This window comes from Lissotriton vulgaris, chromosome 11, assembly GCF_964263255.1.
Source record: "Lissotriton vulgaris chromosome 11, aLisVul1.2, whole genome shotgun sequence".
Lineage (NCBI taxonomy): Eukaryota > Metazoa > Chordata > Amphibia > Caudata > Salamandridae > Lissotriton > Lissotriton vulgaris.
In genome coordinates, this window is record NC_141699.1 from 139,022,345 (window position 1) to 139,043,251 (window position 20,907).

A 20,907-nucleotide genomic window follows, 5' to 3' on the forward strand; every position below is an offset into this window, starting at 1 on the left:
GGGGCTGAGAGGGCTTCAAGGCGCAACAGATGCGGGGACTGGTATTTGTGCACTTGGGAAGTCTGGGTGCAGGATCTCTGGGCCAGTTATAATTGACAGGACTAGAATCCCACCGGGTACTACCACTCCACCCAACTAATAATCCTCCCCTTAGTAAATGCCAATACCAAGAGGTGAGGTATTCACTAGGTTTGATATCACCACCCGTTCTGAGTTCCATCGAATAGGGGATACTGAGGTAATACAAAAACTTTCCGCTGTTCCGAGGAGGAAACCTTTATTGTCTCAGAATATTGTGTTTTTTTCAAATTGCACCAATTATTTCCTGGCATAATTTGTATGGGGAAAAAAGTGAAAAATGTGCTCGCTATTTTAATTTCCACTTCAGCTGCAAACTCTGGTTTGTGCCCGACTCAGAATTACCACAGGAATTAGGTTCTGGGTCATTCTATAACAGAGGTCTTTTGTGTTTTTTATTATAGCACAATTATTCCGACAACTTGATTAACTTTTCTTTATACAACTACCCAGTGACATTACCTGTAGGAAGAGCAATGCACAACAATGTGACTGGTGTGCGTGCAGCTTTGATCCAGGGCTCTTCAAAAATCCAGGAAAAACTGTCATGCAATCTAAGCCCCCTGACTGTTCACTCTAGCAACGCTGTCATTTTTTACCTCTTGTGGTCATTACCAGTGGTGTTTTAAGGCAGCTGATTACAATGGCTTTAAGGCAGAGGTCTTAAAACTTTTTGATGCCGAGACCCCCTGTCAAAATCTTTTCGCCATAAGGACCCCCTCCTGACAAAGATTTCCAGAACTGGATGGTCCTCATCATTGACAACTATCAACAACCACAAACGCCCCCAATTCCCACAACAAATCATTTTTACAGTGGGAAAATAATATTAAACAGTGTTTAGCATAGTATAGGTCAGTGATTGAGGGGGCGTGGTCAAAGGTGTGGCTAAAAACAAAGGACCTCGTTTATGAAGAATTGGCGTAGGGCAGCGCCGCAAGTCTTCTTGCAACGCTGCCCCATGCCAATGTGAAAGGGCAGAAATGCACCTTATTATTAAATATGGTACATTCCTGCCTTGTCCCCCTGCGTTGGCGCACAAATTGCTGCCCTGTGCAAACATAGGCAGGATTGGTTTTGTGCAGGAATGGGCACCTTCCTGCACAAAAACAATCCAGAGAGGGGTTTTCCTCTTTCTAGGTGTGTTGCAAAATGTAGTACACATGGAAAGTGCAAATACTGAGGAGAAATGAAATCATTTCTCCCAGTTATGCCTGCTGTGTGGCGGCATACGTTTTTGCGCTGCTCCCGGTTTACATGGTTTTGTATATCTGGGGCATCGTCAAAATCCATTGGCGTTGCGTGGGATCGCCCACCGAAATGCCCATGGAACGCTGACTTGACACAGAGTAAGGCAACGCAGCGGCTTGCACTGCTTCGTCTTACTCCATATCTATGAGGCCATGCAAAGCCACGCTGGGTGACTTTGCGTCACCACATAGATATAATTGAGACGCTTGCGCAGCCGGAGCTTCATACAGTGATGCTCCAGAGGCACAAGCGTCTCATAAATAAGCCCCAAAAATATTTTGTTTGTTTTTTAGAACTTTCACAATTAGGTAGCTGAATATAAAATAATGGATAGCTTAAATGAAAAATACATTTGAAAAAGATGTTCCTCAGTGGGAAATGCACTGTAGTACATTCTGAAACCTCTATTAGTTAATGCACTGCAGAGGTCTGTGTCTGTAACCAGAGAGCCACAGATTTATATTTGGTTGGTGCAGTGGAGAATGGTCATTTGTCAATTTTTTTGTGTTACGAGGTCACAGCCTGTGACAGAAAGCACTGTGAATGCGCAATTCATTTTAAAAATAATATTTTAGGGTACATTTGGAGCTTACAAAATGTAGATTTTAGTAATACCAGTACATTAAGCAATACAATTTGTTTTGTTTTTTGCATAACTGTCCCTTTAACCCTCCTCTGGGGTACTAAGCACTGTGTAAATACAGTTACAATTAAAAGCACTTCTTCACAGCCCAGGTATTAACTCTTCCTACTACCACTGAAAAAAACCTAAAATCTTTGCAATCACAATGCTTGGAGTGATTACCGCTCCCAAGCACCCTTTGCGTTTGCAGATTCACTCATAGCTTCATTTGCATTTCATCCAGCCAAGCCTGGTGTGAAGGATTGTTTTACCTGTCTGCCCAGCCTCTTTTTTTGCAGAGCACAGGAGACTCAAGCAACTTCAGCAACTAACTCCAGCAGAAGCATTTAACCTGAAGCGCCAGACGGTTCTCTTTTCAAAAGGAAAAGCACATTTTAGATTCCAGGCAGAAGTGAAGCCTGGAAATGTGCGACCCACTTTCCATGACTCCAGGGCACAGGTTGAAGATCTCTGCTTTAACCCCTTGTATGCTTGTGACGGAACCACTCCGTAGGAAGCCACGGGTGAGCTATGCTTGTGACGGAACGGTTCCGTCACGGCCCGCTCGGCGCGCCTGCGCGGCGCTGATTTCGCGCCTGCGCGGCGCGTTCCATTGAGCGGGCACGTTTGTGACGGAACCGTTCCGTCACAAGCACAGCTCACCCGCGAGCCGTGACGGAGCGGTTCCGTCACAAGCACGTGACCACCGCGCGGCCGCCCAACCCCCTTAGCGCTGCGGCGGAATAGCCGCCGCAGCGAAGGGGTTAAGATAACCTCAGCCCTGTCTGTGCATCGGGAAGGAGAATTCTGCATTCTAGCGCCACTTCGCGAGCCTAAAATTGAAATACTATTTTCTGCATTTATTTTTAAAAAGTAATAGCCCTAAAATGGGTTGAAAAACAAGTTACTGGGAATTATTATAGAGAATTGAGTCATAGGTAGAGACTAGAAGCCCAACTGCATTGTTGGAAAGTTTTTGATAGTGCTGCTTTTAACAGTGATTGCGCCAAATGACTGTAAAATCGTGTGCGTCTGGTTTAATGGATGGTAAACTAAGCAGATGCCTCAGTAGGCACCATGTTTCTAGTCATGGGACTGTATTTAGGAGATCAGTGAATTATGGGAGATGGAATCATCTGATGCCTGCATCAAACCAATCAGCTGATAGAAACTATTTATAAAAAGAAAGCCAAGGACTGGAAATTTGATGTTCTGGCAACTTCAAAATATCTGGTAATTCCAGTTGGCAGCGGCTGACTAATAGGGAAGCCCAGAGATCTGCCCGGAGAATTCCTGACAGGTCGCACTAGGTATAGGATTACTTAAATTGGCACCTGTCACAGATAACGACCAGTGCAAAAACAACATTGGCGCAGACCAATTGTTTGCACCTGTTACTATATTACAAAAGTCAGTCAGTGTAGACAAAAAATGTGTCATTATTTTCAAAAATATCTTGACCAGCTGAAGAAACCCAGATCTTTTTAAAGTCATGTATCTTAACAAAATTTGGAAAGCAAACCACTTATATTTCAATGTTCACCTAACGATATGAGGGCTACAACAGTTTACAGAGAAAAGTGAAGACCACTGTGAGACAGTACAAACTTTTCAAATTTAAAATACGGAAAACACACCAGAGGTGTAATCTTCTATGTGCAAATGCAAACTGTTAGAAGTTGGCCTGGCATATGCTGTCCACTCGTTATAGTGGGCACCTTGCACCAGTTCAAACAACCCCTTAGAGGTGATAGGTTAAAGACAACCTTTATTGAAAGCTATCCTAGTGGTAGCTGTGGAGAGCAGCCTTCAGGCTAAGTCTTGAAGGAATGTAATACAGTTTGTTTTACCAGTCTATAATCTCTTGAATGACCAAATGAAAGGAGAACCACACCAGGTATATATTTAAAATATATGTATTTATTCTAAACACACTCTATTAGTCTCTTTATGAGGCGAGTGGTCAAAGCACATACGTTACACTTAATATATCATAGTAAATTAGCATAATATACTTTGAGCTCTAGGGGCGTACCAAACCATATATTAAAAAAGTGGTATAAGAACCACGACTTGACTAGACACAAGGAACCACCCAAGGTAGTGACACAGGGGACACACGAGGGATGCGTGCAGTGTGAGAACACAGCCATGAGACGCCATTAGCTTCTATGGGGAAAGTCGCGGTTGGAAATTTAAAGATTAAGGACACTTAGGAGAGGACTTTGAGTAAACCCCTTTAGACTTAAGGGGATCTAGGGCCAACACCCACGGGAGCTCCAGAGTACTCAAGTTATCTCACCCAGGGAAGCCAGGTGCATAGGTGTCTTTTGGTGTCGGGTAGCGTTGTTGATTTCAATGGCGATCTGCTGCAAAGTGCTGCTGCTGTTAAAGAGGAAAGTGTCCAGTGTGATCCAAGCCTGGGTCGAAGATGTGAAGAACCTTAAACCAGAGAGGATAGAGTCTGGGTCACTTGCCAGTGACCAGGGGCATGGTAGATGAATGCCCACCGATGTGTGGTGATTTCAGGTTGAAGAGGTGAAGCTTGACTCTGCAGCCACGAGGACCAGGAGGCGTCGACCACAACCAGGAGCTGGATCCGAGCTGTCCTACGAAGGATGTCGGGTGCTGTGGCGTCGGTGAGTGGATTGGACCCAACAAGCCTTGGCAACAGCAGCCCACGCAGAAAGTGAAGAAATGCTTCGGTGAGGACCAGCAAGGTTCGATGGTCTCACTAAGTGGTGGAGAGTCAGGGCACGTCTGGAGCAACCAGGAAAACCAATAAAAGTTAGAGTTGCCTTCTCAGGGACCCACCAGTCAACGGACCAGGGATCGCGAGGGTACCTCAAGCGAAAACACAAAAGGCCAGCTCACAGAACCCCTTGTGGAGTGTAGGCCAGCAATCTTCAGTGGAAAAGGTGCTCGGGGTCTGGGCTACAACTAACCCAATGCACAGCCTCCAGGAACGTCGAGACGCTGATGCACTTGCAAATATGCATGTGGCCAGGAGTTCCAGTTCCACGTTACTCACGAGGGCTGAGGGTTTCAGATTTGCTGGGGACTCGGGTCGGCCTCGGAGAAGTCTGGAAATCCACCTCCTGGGCCACAATTACTTCGAAGTCCGTCGGAGCTTTCGGAGATGCAGACCGGCAAATGCTTCGTTGGTGCCTGCCAAGCAGGGGAGTAACTCCTTTACTCCAAAGGAGATTCTTCAGTCATCTAGTCGTGTAGATCATCGAAGTTCCAGAATTTCTGTAGCAGAGTTTCATCCAGGTGTAATCTAAAGTCCTGTAGCCAGGGGTTCCTTTCTTATACCCAAGGAAGGGGTTGCACATACTCTGGGGACCCACCTATGGGAGGGTTTGGAAAGAGGGGTGGCTACACCCATTTCCTTTGTCCAGTTTCGTGCCAGAGCAGGGGCTGGTAGACCCTGCAACCGGTTTGAACTGGGATATGCACAGGGACACCAAATGTGCCCCCAGTGCAGACTTCTAAGCACTCTCAGAGTGCACTCACCCAGCCCCAATACACTAAAGCCTGTCTGGGAGGTGGTTACACCTCCCTGTGACAGGAAACCTATTGTCCAGGCCTCCCCTGCCGGAGTTTCGTCCAGCAGGAGGAGGCCAGACTCGTGTCTGTGGCTGCAGCATCCATTTTGTGATGCCAGGGCTCTTTTAAACTGGTACCGGGTTTACCGGTGTGTACATGTCTCTCCCTCCAGAAGGGTGGAATTCTACCCACACCGCCAGGACTGGCAGGTGGGGTAGGATTCCAGTGTTTGACACCAAACACAACATGTTTCTGTGCAGCCATTCCAAGGTTAGCATTTACAGCGAGGGTATAATGCACTTAAGAGTATATGTTCTGGCTGCATCACAGAACAGCTCCAGAGAATAGGTTCCGAAGGCTGTAGAGGGGCACTGCTCATGCATGAGCACCCTCTCACACAAATCCCAGCACCCTGCCTTCAGGGTTGATAAGGCCTGAGTAAGGGGTGCATGCACCACCTTACCCAGGCTGCAGTAGCAGTCCTGTGGTGTCATTTTGGAAGGCTTCCCAGGGGTGGCACAATACATGCTGCCGCCCCTGGTAGGCCTCTGGGGTACCTATGCCCTTGGTGCCGAAGGTACCATATACTAGGGACTCACAAGGGTTCACCACAGTAACCAAACTGGAGTGTACCTAAAGTACTTGGAATCAATTTAGAGAGAAAAGCAGATAGGCTGCGATCCTGAATAGCAGGATCCCAGCCAAACTAAGTCAAAAACCATCAAAACACCAGAAAAATAGTGGGGGCAACCATGTAGTCAGATTCCACCTTCCTACACAAACCCAGTTAGAAATATTATGCAAAGGATTATGGGTGTGCAAATATACATACCTCCAATTAAAAAGGGAACATAAGATGCAGTGTTCTTTCCTTTACTTATAAAGTCCTAATGCAGATTGCTGCCAGCGGCACCTTGGCAAACTGACTATGACTAACCACAAATATTATACACGTATCTAGAACTGGCTTGCACAATGTTGTCTTCACTAACACTCTTTTTAGGTCTCGCAGACGTAAAAAGCAGGCGTAAGCCTGCTGTCTGCGAGACATCTGTTGCTGGCGTGTTAGGAGGAATGTGAAGACAGAGCTCACGCACGAGCGTCGCTGTCTGATTCCTCCGCGAGGGCGCGCACGGCACCACACACGCATGCGCATACACAGAGACACACAAGCGCCCATGCACGCACCCATACATACAGAGAATCCACCCCCGCCATCGCATACACACACGCGCGCACACACACACTGCATACACACACGCTCCCCCCTTACCTCACCAGAGACACACACACGTGCACACACACACGCGCGCGCACACATCCCCCTCACACCCCACTCACCATGTTCTTCTTGCGTGTCCCTCGGCAGCCAGCGGGTCATTCAGGTTAGCAGGCGGGGCCGCGGGGCTCTCCACGAGCACGGGAGCCCCGCTAGCTAACACGGAAATCCCCCGGCGGGCACAGGAGCGCCTGCTTCCTGTTTTTGTCCGGCCCCGCCCCCGTCCCAACAAAGGTTGCCTGGCTTCCTTTTGAAGCCGGGCTGCGGCGGTGAGTTTGTTTGCTGTGCTATGTGTGTTCGGTTGATCCCTTTATTCTCTTCCGCACCACTCACACATACACTAAAACATGGACACCTCAGGTATATAATTTGTTTTAAAGTAACGCGAGTGCCTTACACATAAAACTTTGAACATATTTGTGGGTGGTTGATTGTTTTTGATAAGTTGAAGGCAAATTGATACGTTTACAAGTGCTATATCTCTTTATCTGTGTGTATAGTGCTGCCCCTTCTATTGTTATACTTTTACCCGCAATGTGCTCTGAATCGTTCCCTGGGGACTTTTATGTGCCGTACAAAAAAAAACGAAAATAATGCAATGTAATAGCCCGATCTCCTGAGACGCTCCGTTGCACGCTGTAGCGCTGTGGGCCCAATGAGCTATGCACGCGTGTTTATAGTGGACAATGCAGCTTAATGAGTCACACAGACACATATGACTAAGAACAGGGACTGAGCTGCACGGCGACTCAGCTGCAGGTCGCAGGAGGACTGCAGTCCCCTGGGGACTGAAACGCTCCGTTCCACGCGGTAGTTTTATAAATAAGCAGGGCAGGTAACAAAGTAGCCAGATCTCCTGAGACGCTTCGTTCCACGCTGTTGCCCCAAGGAGCTATGCACGCGTGTTTATAGTGGAGGCCCAAGGAGCTTTGTACGCATGTTTACAGTGGACAATGGAGCCCAGTATGTTACTCACATATGACTGAGAACGGCAACTTAGTTAGTTGCATGTCGCAGGTGTGACCGCTAGTGCCTCACTTCATTTTCATACGGTTGGATGTATTTGGCACACAAGTTGAGCGACTGCAGCTTTATGTGCACAATGCAGCTCAGTAGGTCACGCACATGTGACTAAAACGGCGGCCCAACTTTGGTGAGTTTTTCTTGAGCCTTTTGTGCTGTTTTCAAGAAAAAGGCTCACTATGGGATTCCCATAACAAACTGTTTTTGGAACCAACCCACAACCTCTTTCATTATTCTGGATATTTTGTTGCACATTCATTGAGAATCTACTCAACTTTTTTTATTGGGGGGGGGCGGGAGGGAAGGAGGGGGTCGTGAAGGTTGTAAACGAAAAAGTAAATTTGTTAGCAAAGCAAAAATAAAATAGCGTTGTCTCACACTACCTCGCGCCCGTGCACACACACAGTCAGTGACGTCGTTGTTGATCGGCGAGTTTGTGCAACTTTGGAAAAGTCGGGAGGGTGAATGATGCATCACGTTTTCACCCTCCTGACTTTTTCTAAAGTTGTGTGTGTTTGTATATAAGCTTCCGTGTGTTTTGTTTGTGTCTGAGTGTTTGTGTGTCTGCATGTTTTTGCAAATCTGTGTGTCTGCATTTACGTGTTTGTAAAAAGTTTGCACACTTTGTTAACATGAATCTGTACACCTGTTTTTAAATGTTTATGCATTTGAATATGTCTGTGTGCAGGTTTGTTTCAGTGTCTTTGTGACATATGTGTTCGTCTGATTGGGTCCTTGACCCTTGTATATGTGATATGTTTCTCTGAGTGACTCAGTTAGTGTGTGTGAAGGGGTTTGTGTCCGTGACTGTAAATGTCAAGTGTTTTTCTGTGTCAGAAGTCGTCAGTGCGTTTTGGTAAGAACTGTGTGTAGCTTTGTGCTTATGGCGGCATGCCTTTGGGCCTCCCAATGCGCTTATGTGAGTATGTGTGCCTGTTTGGGTGAGTGTGTTCCATCCTGCCCAGTTGTGTGTCAGTATAAGCATCTGTGTGTGCCACAATGTTTATGTTAGTGTGTCTTTCTCCCTGTGTGTGGCAGCCGTTTTCATCTTCCTGAAAACATTGTTTTCGGTGCCTTTTGGTGATACATCACTTTCCCGGGCTGGCGTGCGTAGTTAAAAAGTACTAAATTCCAGGGGCGGCTGGTGACATTTGAAAGTGGTCAGGCGTAAACTAATTTGCATATTGTACCGCAGCGATCGAGCGCAGCGAGCAAGCCCGAACCACCTTGCATCCATCCATACATCATTCATGCATCCACCCATCTATCCACCCACCCACCCTGCATCCATACATCATTCATTCATGCATCCACCCATCCATCCATCATGCATCCACCCATCATGCATGCATGCATCCATACATCATTCATACATCCACCCATACATCCACCCACCCTGCATCCATACATCATTCATTCATTCATGCACCCACCCATCATGCATCCACCCATCATGCATGCATCCACCCATCCACCCTGCATACATCATTCATTCATGCATCCACCCATCCATCATGCATCCGCCCATCATGCATGCATGCATCCATACATCATTCATGCATCCACCCATCCATCCACCCAACCATCCTGCATCCATACATCATTCATTTATGCACCCACCCATCCATCCATCCACCCATCCATCCATCATGCATCCACCCATCATGCATGCATCCATCCATACATCATTCATGCATCCACCCATCCACTCACCCATCCTGCATCCATACATCATTCATTCATGCACCCACCCATCCATCCATCCATTCACCTATCCATCCATCCTGCATCCACCCATCATGCAAGCATTATCCATACATCATTCATGCATCCATCCATCCACCCATCCATCCATCCATCCACCCACCCACCCATCCATCATTCATGCACCCACCCACCCACCCATCCATCCATCATGCATCCACCCATCATGCATGCATCCATGCATCCATACATCATTCATGCATCCACCCATCCATCCACCCACCCACCCTGCATCCATACATCATTCATGCACCCACCCATCCATCCACTCATCCATCCATCCATCATGCATCCACCCATCATGCATGCATCCACCCATCATGCATGCATCCATGCATCCACCCATCATGCATGCATCCAATGCAATAGGTCTCACATTTATGCGTTTGAGCTATTGACATTGCAAATAGCAATGCCTTTTATTTTTGTTTTTGTTTTAAAACATAAAGAAAAGGCATTGACATTTACAATACCAATAGCTTAAACTTGGGTAACTGCGAGACCTATTGCATTGCAAATGCTTGTTTAGTTAAAGGGACAGCACTTGAAGCTTCAGGTGAAACCTAAGAAGAGGTTCCTGAATAAATGCAGGGACATATGCTTTATTGCTTGGGCGAAATCGTTGAAAGAATGGCTTTTGACAAATTCAATCCTACTAAATAGTTTTCATCTTTGTGGTGTCTTATGTGTATGGTTAGGCCTGCCAGAAAAACGTTGCTATTTCTTTGCAGATGCGTGGTCAGTTATTCATTGGTAAGCCAATGCTGGGTGTTTCTTGGTAGGCATTGCCCTCAAGGGCGATAGTCATGGCACTCTGTTGTACGTGTGAGAGTGGTTCTAAAATTCATGTTGATGTAGTATAGGACAATCCTGTTCATTTGGCAGTGGCAAGTGATGAATCTAACATAGAAATTTCCATCAGCTCTAGTATAGGCATGCATAAATTATGCATTGTGTAATTGTCAAACAGTTTTGTGCCTAACGCAGAAGGTACCTTAACAGTAATTCTGTAACCCGATGAACAACTACTTTACTCAACCTTTTACATTTCATTCTGGTTTATTTCATAAAGCATTTCACCCATACATGCCATTACTTACTTCACACTTCTTTTGTATTTCAATTTGATTGCTTAGCTTCATATTCTGTTCACCCAGCATGCAGCAGGCAAATATAGGTATAACCCAAGGGCTACATATATGATGGTAAATACATTTCAAAGTTTATTGAATGCCTCTGAAAACTACTTTGCCTGTGTTCGCAAAATTTGCTCGGCATCCACTTGATCTCTTCTCTCACGCCCCCTTTCATGGTTAGACTCCTTAAAATGTTCTACTTTTGTGATTACACAATTCTGGCTTTTCAAAACGCCTGTAAATTACTAATGCTTAAATTACAAGTGTGAGTCAACCCTATTTCACACCTTCTTAAAGGTTCTTCATTAGTCGTCACACATATTGCCTGCAAATTATCCTTGGTAAGGACATATGTGAAAAGGCAGGCCCAGTGGAGCCCATAACTTTGGTGGGGTTAGGAAAGGTAACTTAGAGACAACATTCACCTTGGATGAGAAAAACCACATCAGTTAACAACTGCATCATTATATCCTGTGGTTTACAGGTGCTTAGAAAGCTGTAACAGCATTGAGTGAAGAACTTAAAGGCCCCACCCCGTGTGAAGAGGGAAAAAGAGCAATTCTCTTTACCCGGTCCCCTCATTAGAAACAATCACCAACAATAGTCATTACAGAACATAGCTTAGTTTAAAGACATTAGCTTTGGTATTGAGGCTATTGCTCTATTGAGAAAAATTATTAAACAAATTTAAATTACAATACCATGGTAAAATAACACACAGCACCTAATATAAAATACAAGTATAAAATACAATAAACACACTTCATCTTACAATAAAATATATACATTCTCAAGCACCATTGGATTACATTAGGAACTCCACCTGAGTAGATTAATTTACCTCAGATTGACTGTTAAAACCTGTCACAGACAATAAAAATCACCCTATGGCACAAGTCACATCTAGAATTCTCATTTCAACCAATTGCTTGCCCCCTATGCCTAGTATCATATTTTATAAACACAGGTTTAAAAAAAGACTTCCATTGGGCTAAAAACAACCAACAATCTACAAGGTTGTGAACCGAATTCCCTTTCATGTCAAATCCACATTGGCAAATTTTCCCTTTGTTTAGCAAAATACCATGACTTCCTGAAACCATCACTTGATTCAACCCACAACTAAATCTCGGGAGTCTTTGACGCATCTTGATTTTCGGCAATCTCTCCAGGTAAGGGAAGGTTTCACCATCTGTCCATGAACTTAACAGATGGATAACAGATTGTTTTTCTCTCAGGTACGTAAAGGTCCTCCTCCCTTGAAACATGCCTTGTTATTCTGTTCATTTCCACCGTACTCACTTCTATCAGACTGATATCATCTACTACATCTATTTTTAGTTCCATACAGCATGTTTGAATTCTCCGTCTAACTCCACGGGCCCAGTTTAGCTCGCTATACCTTATCTTCCTTTTACACAGCTGGGAGATTTTAGAGGTTTTCGCACTCTCTATTCGTGTCCAAAATGTTATTATTTCTGCATGGGCTAAGTAAGCCCATCCCAGGAGATCCGTTTCCACTCTAACTGCCTGCACCAAAGTGAAAGATGGAAGAGAAAGTAATCTTTTTAGGCACCGTCCTTCTTCCAGGTCACACATCTTCTCCCTACCCCCACCCCGCCCCCAAGTTGACTACCTCTGCACCATATTGAAATTGTGGTCTTATCATGGCCTGGTAGGCCATCAGCACTGGGTGCTGGGAGGGGCTCCCATAACAGGTGTAAAATTTCCTTAATCCCCCTACCGTCAAAAGCGTCTTTGCTTGTGTCGAGCCAAGGTGATCATTCCATCCTAGATTATGGGAGAACCACACTCCTAGGTATTTGTATTTGTCCACTCTCTCTAATTTGACTTTGTTTATTACCCAACTTATGCCTTTCCTATTGGTCCCTATTTGGAGCACGTTAGTCTTTTCCATATTTCTTTTTTCTTTTTACAGTAATCTGTAAATATATTCAATTTTCTTTGGAGGCCAATTCCTGTCAAATCGAAAATCACTAAGTCATCTGCACATATAAAGAAACTAATGTGCATGCCATTCATTTTTGGACTAAAATAATGTGGATGACTTAGAAAACTAGGGAGGTCGGCCAGGAACAGGGCTAACAGTGTTGTTGCCAATATACACCCTTGTCGCAGGCCGTTCCTTATGTTAATTCTTTTAGACAGGACCCCTCCACTATCCAATTCGACTTGGGCCCAATTTTCCCTGTGGAGTTCTTGCAAGATCAACATTAGGGATCTCATATTGCTTTAACCCCTTCCATGCGGCCGCGATTCCCCTGGTGTGCTGTAAACAACACGAACAGGGGCGGGCCGTGACGAACTCCAGCCGTCATCAGCACAGGAGCACCGTAGTGCATGACGGCTGGGGTTCGTCATCAGCATGGAAGGGGTTAATGCTTCCCGTAGCAAGGCCCAATCAACAGAGTCAAAAGCGGAGCTGAAATCAAAACAACAATACAATACTCTGCACTGCTCTATGGATTTTTTAGCAATGGCCCATAGGCTAAGGCAATGATCAATCATAGAGTGATTCTCTTTAAAACCACCCTGTTCACAAGGGATAATAGATTGTGCTTCTGCCAGCTCCTTTAACATTCCCTAAAGGATTTTAGAGAAGACCTTGCAACTTACATCCAACAGATTAATTTGTCTGTAGTTTCCTGGGAGAGCATATTCACCTTTTTAATATATAGGTTTAATTACTGTTCTCTTCCAGCTGACCGGGAATCTTCCTGTTGAGAGTATTTCCTGGAAGAGTGTATACAGCTGACTAGACCACCAAGCAATATTTGTTTTTTATTACTACTGCAGGCAAATTATCAGGCTCCCCTTGTAGGTGTTAGCATCTCAACTGATTTCTTAATTTCTAACTCAGAGAACCTCTCATATGTCTCCTTCTTGATCAGAAATCTGGTTGGTTGCCAGACAGTGGTGGCATCCTTGTTATATGCCTCCTCTAAAAATTCTACCCATGCCCCCCCCCCATCTCTGCCTCCCCCCACGGCTATTGTGACATCATTCACTGGATAGCCTATGAGAAAAAGTGGATTCGTTTGGGTGGACAATAATTCACTACAAGTAATAATGTCACTTTTCCTGTTAGGTCCAGTAATGGTTTTAGTAATTTAAATCTGATCTCATCCCCTGGTAAGTATGGCACAGAGCAGACAGGATTAACTTAAGAAAATGTGTAAAGCATTTAGAAGTACCAAAACATTTAAAAAGTAAAAAACACAATAAGAAAAATACAGAATATTTTAGTGAACATAGTGACACCAAAACAACAAAAATCCAATAAGGGGAACTGGAGATATGAATTTTCAAACGTTTAAATAAAAATAGCGTCAAAAAACAGAATGTGCTAACCACAGTCATCTGGTTGTGCTTGAGCAGTACCTGAGCGTAAATTAAGGCTGACTGCAATGGAGCGTGAGTCGAATATAGAGACCAGGTTCATCTCAGTCAGAAATTCTACCTTCTGAATTAGTATCTGAAATGGAAGTTAAACATCTAGAGCGACACAGGGGAGCAGGTTGTGGCCGAGATGGGTTCCACGAGGCCGGATAGTCGTTGGATGAAGTCCCAGCTAAGCCATGGACTTTTGTTGGGAAAATTCAGAGTGGGAGAAATTTTAATGTTCTGTCCAAGGAAGGTTCTTCGCCAGCTGGATAATTTTGGTGCCTTCATCAGATGAAGATTTCTACCTACAGACTTAGTCACTCTTTTGGAGCTGAGAATCTTTCAGCTGGGCAAGGCTGAAAGCTGTAGCTGAAGAGGGCTTCACGAGGCCAGATAACTTCTCCATCTCCATGATGTCCTGCTGAAATGGATTTGCTGCTACGGAAAAGCTCCAAGCGGGAGCAACCTGAATCTTTGGCTCCGCTGCAATACACCTTCATCGGATTGACTTGGCAGGTCTGTTCCAGTCTTTTGTAGGTTTTCCAGGCAAAAAGTCTTGAAAAGGTTTCGAGGTCCCATGATTTAGGGCTAGGCAAGAGGCATACGCTCTGATGCAGTCCAAAGGCCCCAACATAGGCCAAGGACCCAGGACATCAGGAATAGCACTTGGGGTCAGGACGCATTCCAACAAAAGCCATCGCCAGGGTCCAGGGAAAGTCCACATGGAACTGGTCAGCTGGGCTCTACCAGGAAAGTGCACTTCTGATAGCTTTTTAGCCCTTGTAGCTTAACAGGAGGTCAGTCAACTGACCCTTGAAACTCACTTCTTAGTACTGAGTACATGTAGGAGCAGGTGCAATTTTGATGGTTCTCTTCACCGGTCACAACAGCTTTTCTTCCAACTTCCACAGGCCTGGCTGTTTTCTGAAGTTGGTATCCAGTTATACCTGCCATGAACCTGTGGATGGGGGTGACTCCTGGCCCCTCCCTGACCAATAGGGAAAACCGTACCCACTTTAGCAGCAGTTCCTGCAAACAATCCCACAATGCCCCTTTCTTCCTAAAACCAAGACGGTACAACCTTAGTTCCTCTGTGCGAAGCTCCTCTTCCTACCCTAGAGGTTGGGACTGGGAAATGATCAAAACCACCCCTGTGGTCTCTCAGAGCCGGTTCTGGGGGCAGTTCCTCTCCCACTGGGACTGGTATCTGGGTGGATAGAAGGACAATCGAGGGGGCAGGCCTAGGTGTGAGCTACACTTGTCTATGACAGGGCAGGCCCCTTTGAAGATAATTAGACTCCTGGGTACTGCCCAGATGGTCATCCTGTCGGAGGGACAGGACACCTTCCCTAACCCAAGCCCTTTGTCTCAGCTCTGAGAGCCATTTCATACCTAATCAAGGAGCTAATCAGCTGTTGTGTGACAACTGATAGGTCAGGCAAATGAGCTTCTAGAGGTTTCAGGTAGGATAAAGGTAACATTTTAAAAGTGCCTTTTGTAAAATATTTGTTGCAAATCCAAATTTACCAAGGAGTTGGATTTGTAATAAATGTTTTAAAAAGTCCAGAAAATAAAAATGTTATGTGGTTCCTAGGCGGAGGTACCTTTATTAACTTTAATAAAGTACCTTCATGTTTTTCTACGGATCAGCTACTCAGCTACAGTGAAAATAGCTTTAAGGATATTGTCACTGTGAGGACATGTTTAAAATTAAACATTTACATGTCCTACTTTTAAGTATCATGCACCCTGTCTTATGTGCATTTCAGTACTATTTAGGGGTGACAACGATATTTAAAAGGAGGATTTAGGCCTCTCAAAAGGGTTTTTTCACAGGTTGATTTTGCCACTTAATCCTGACAAGCCAAGTTACTTGTGGCAGGCCTATGGTTATGTTTTGCATTGTCATTTTAGTGGTGGCACAATGAGTGGTGCAGTTCACAAGGGACATTTAACTCCTAGGCCCGGTTTACACTTTGTACCATAAAATAGGGACTTATAGATAAGTTTAATATGCCCATTATGTGTATACCAATTCAATAGGCACATACACTGGAAACTAAACAGCAGAGTAGGAGTCTGCAAAGTAAAAAAAATATATATATAGCAAAAAATAAATGGGGGTGAACACGGCAAAAGGGTAATTTTCTTCAGTCCGTTTAATGCAATACCATTATAGGTGAGGGGCAAGAGACAACTAGTGCTTAATACAAAATAAGGAAAAACATAGACAAACGTTTGGTAATAAGAAAGCATATACCCCCCGGTGGAAACTGGAAAATAAGGAAACAGGAATAAAACCCAGGGAAACTACTGAAAGCATTGGCATTGCCAGCATGTACTTTTGTCAACAAAAAGCTTTAAATGAAGTCAATAATGATTGTAAGCCTAAGGTGAGGAGTAGCAAGCACCTGCGAGCCATAGGTGTCCTCCAACCTAATCCTTAGCCCTTGAGACGTATGGGAAACGCCACAGGGCCAGGGAGCATTGTCAACACTGCGAAGTCTCATAGCCATGCTCCCTAGTGGCAGATTGGGCCAGTACCGCAGTGTGGTAAATATTTGTGGAATTTTGGTTCTGAGTTAGCGTTGTCTTTTACCTCTAAATTAAAGACTTTCCCTGTAACAGGACTCTGTGGGCTGTCACTCTCTCCAGAGGTATGTGTGTAATTTTGTTTTGCTGCAGGACCTAAACTTGAGGTCGTTTGCAGGGTTTGCAGACCTAAGTATGAAATAATTGCAGACATGAGAGCGGTGTGTACAGGGGAAGCTTCTGCGTTTGGGAGTCAGTGGGCAAACCTGTGATTTAGTGTTGCTTTTGCTGAAAATTGCTTTGGCTAGGACTTGCCTGGGGTTGGTGTAGACTGTTTTTCACACTCTGACATAAATTCAATGCCTCCCCTAATGACTGTGCTTGGTGCTTGCCCTTGATGGTCTGGTGGTGTCATTCTGATGGATTCAGAGCACTAGAAAAATGAGAACCCACACCTGCAGCCGGCCACCGTAGATAGGCTGAGCATCCTTATCTGACCATTGCAAAAATACAATTACTGCGGTATCACCTGTCAGTGCTCCTGGGTCTGGTAGATCAGTCGATTAATGATTCTGAGTTTGGCCACATGGTCACAGGTTAGAACTCCAGTGAGACCACTCTGCCTTTCATCTTTCTGTAGTGGAAAAAATTAGCCCATGAGTGGGGTACGAATGCACATCTGTTATCCAGCTCCAAGATGCCCCTTGGCGTGAACGTGCATGCCAGGCTAGAACTGGGAGGGTGTGAGTGGCCTAAGAAGGTATCCCGGAGTGGTGCAGAGCCTTCCTATACCTGCCCTGGGGAGGGTATTTTATGTGATTACGCCTCAGGTGTTCTGATGGGCAGGCTTGTTGCAGGAGAAGCTTTTTAGTGGCTTCCTCAATGTCAAAAGATCTTCAGTATAAGTCAGGGGGTGAAAACATGTCAGAATGCGGTACCCCCAAAATGAGATGGATTGCTATCCTTTGACTTTTATAAAATTGAATTTATGTGATTTCTATCTTTTTATTTCCAGTCCATTTTGACAGATGTGGGGCAATTCTGGTGGACGTCAGAGGATGAGATTGTTGACTTCTGTGGGCCCTCTGTATTATCAGAAGTTCTCACATTCATGTGTTTGGGTAAGTGTGGGGGATTCATGTGTTTGGGTATGTGTGAGTAAGTTTGTGTTGGTCAGAGGGGGTGGGGCAGACAGATATTTGAGGTTGCGGGATAACACATTTGGCTACTATATGGCTCCTCATACAGGTTCTCAAGCTGGCACTGCCTCCATCTTTATTTATTTTACATTTTGGTAATTTGTTAAGTGCCACATGTCACCTTCTTGTTACTATGGAGTACTGATCTTTGAGCCTGTCTGTTGAACCTTCTTCCTTCGCTAATGTCTCTTGTTGTGGTAGGTGGCTGTGCACGTACTTATAGGTCTGTTGTGTGTAATGCCAATGTGGATAGAGTTTTGGTTATTAGGAAGAGCTGTAACCCTTATGAAGGCCATTGTCGGGTTTTCACGCTCCTCGGGGCATTAGTGGCAGCTTCCGAAGGTTTTGGTTGTGTTTTTCCTTTTTTGGAGGGTTTAGGTAGAGCACAGCTTAATTTGTGCCCGTGCTTGCTGATGGCATTGTCAGTCTTTCTTTAAAAAAGCGCATGAGCAAATTGTTTATCAATTAAATACACTATTACGAAAATAGTAATATGAAGGTGGTCAGGCGACTCTTACAGTTTTGGGTCACCTAGTGTTGTCAGAATTGTTACATTTGAACAACTGTAATGGTAAGCAGGTATTGTTTTTTTTTACCTTCCTTCTAACGGCGCCTTTCAGAAATGTAAGATGACTCAACTACAGATTTTCAAGACGCTGGCAGAGAAAAATGACATAGAAGGGTAAAATATGCCCACTATGGTAATTCAAAATGCTTTACGAAGTCTTTCTGTGTGGATTGCTGAAAAAAATAACATGTTTTACATACACGAGGCCGTTAAAAATAGGTTACATTTTTCACACCTAATTTTTTCAAGCATGTCAGTGCTAACGTTAAAAAAAGAGCTTGTGGGAAGGGGTGCCAACAAAGCTAGCCCTACATGGCAGGAATTGGGGAGACATCTGAACTTTCACTGTGTCCCACTAAAGATGGCTGGAGGAGTTAGGGTGCAGGCCACTTTATAGCCATGCCACCATCTTGACTGAATTAGTGGCCTCATTCACTAAAATCTGATCCAACCTGCAAATACAGCGCACTGCTTACCAGAACAGCCGTACTGCTATCAGTCCGCTTCTATTTCTCATGCCCGATGAAAGCGAGAGTCTCATAAATAATTTCCGCCATGCTGAAAAAGTGAGTCACCCTTGTCCACCCAAATAAAAGAAGCGTCTGTCTGATCTGAAATGTGCTGATAACGAGGTGGGTCCACCTTTCATTCAATGTACTGGAAATATCCTGCCGTGGTCACCTCCATGTCAACAAGCCCGCCGGGGCTTTGCGAAAGGAGCTGCTGAGCTGGTTAGTGGCTGGATAGCACTGAAGCTGCTGTATTCCTTAACCCTTTCGATGCTGATGACGAGCTCAGCTCGTCATGATGCACACTAAGAGCAATTTCCAGCACAGGGGGGGAAAACACCTAGCAGCCAAGGTGTTAATTATAATGAGGGATTGTGAGTTTGCACATAGATGTTTTCTTGATGTTTTGTTGTAGTATTTAAACATTGAAAATATTAGTGAGACCTTCGTGTGTTTGAAATGTGCATGTGAGATCTGACAGCTAATGTGAACAACACATCCCCAGAGACCATAGGGGAATGCAGACAAGGTGACAGTTTTAACTGCTGAGCATTTAACCTTCATAATTTACCCATTTAAAAGACTGCATACCAAAATAAAATGTAAATTCCTAATTCCCTTTGTTTAGCTTATGTATTCTATTTTATACGTATGCATAGGATGAACTACCCTTTGCATACATTATAAGGATATTGCATGTAACCAATGGTTTGTATGACCATACAGAGGAACAAGGCCAAAGTTAGAGTTCTTTTATAAGGTAATGGAATTCTTAGGTGACTTGTAATATCTTTTTAGTGTACGGAATAGAGTATTTTATTCCGTATAATAGATGGTTACACTGTTGCTCTTCCCACAAACTACTTACATTCTTGATGTCTTGCTCCATCAGTGGAGGAGTGTGGCTCACTGATTAGAGCGGCGGACCCTGATGCAGAGGTCTGGCCCGGGACCAGGGTTCAATTCCCGATGCGGCAGGGTCCTGAGCCCAAAAATGTCCACGGACTCGATAATTCTCGCCTCGGTGCCTACTCTAATCATGGGGTCCCACGCTGCAACTCTGGGCAATAGCTTGCTTAATCTCCACTACGGCGGCCCACCCGCTGCGGGGTGCCTGGCTTTCACCTTGGGGATGCCCAGTAGGGGTTATCTCACAGGGAAAAAGCCAGGACGGGTTCCCAAAGCAAGTGCCTTGATGCTTTCGGGTGATACGTGCGCTATATAAGTCGCAATACATTTACTTTTACATTCATATTAAAGAGATAGTATGGTTGCTGATTTTACACAGAATTAATCACATCAAAAATCAGTTAGGCACTTGTTGCAAAAATACAATAGAGTCAGTTTAATTTAAGTCTGATTAAAAAATATGGTGACTCAGAATGTGTAGAAACATTCAGGGAGGTTCTATTTTTCTTGTATTGACCTATAGCATGCCAAAAATAAATATGTTGCTATACATTTCTCCTTGCTCCTGCTCACTGGTCATTATAGAAAAACAGATCAGAAGAGCAAAACGCCAGCCCACTTTTTCTTTTAAACTGCAGCGGTAATTATGCTCTGTGACCTGCTTTTCATCTTAACTGTTGGCTTTAGCATCAGCCATTATGATGTCACAGCTCAACTGTAATAACGTATTACAGTTGGGCAGCTACGTCAATTTCATATTGCAGGTAACTAGAAATGTCAGCACTTGAATGTAATACGAACATTGAAGATGAGCTTTTATACAAGGACTGCATATATAATCCGCATTTCTAGGTAAGATTGTATTCAATCTTCATTCCATTGCCATTTTAGCTGTCCGTGACCTATGGATTTTCTTAACCAATCCATAATCCACAGCAAGAATTTTAAAATTGTATCTAACATACTTTGAATTATTTTCAAAAATGTGAGTTTAGACGCGAAGGGTTACAAAAATATGAAAATATGTTTTCCATCCAACCCTCCTTCTGTCACATTTAGTTCACAAAATATTAGTTGCAGCTG

The 20,907-nt window shown here is 44.4% G+C and overlaps 1 protein-coding gene across 8 annotated transcripts in view; it reads left to right on the plus strand.

Annotated features, from left to right (window-relative positions):
• Positions 1 to 20,907, plus strand: part of PITPNM2 (phosphatidylinositol transfer protein membrane associated 2) — a 1,044,200-nt gene that overhangs the window by 222,396 nt on the left and 800,897 nt on the right. The window lies entirely within an intron of this gene.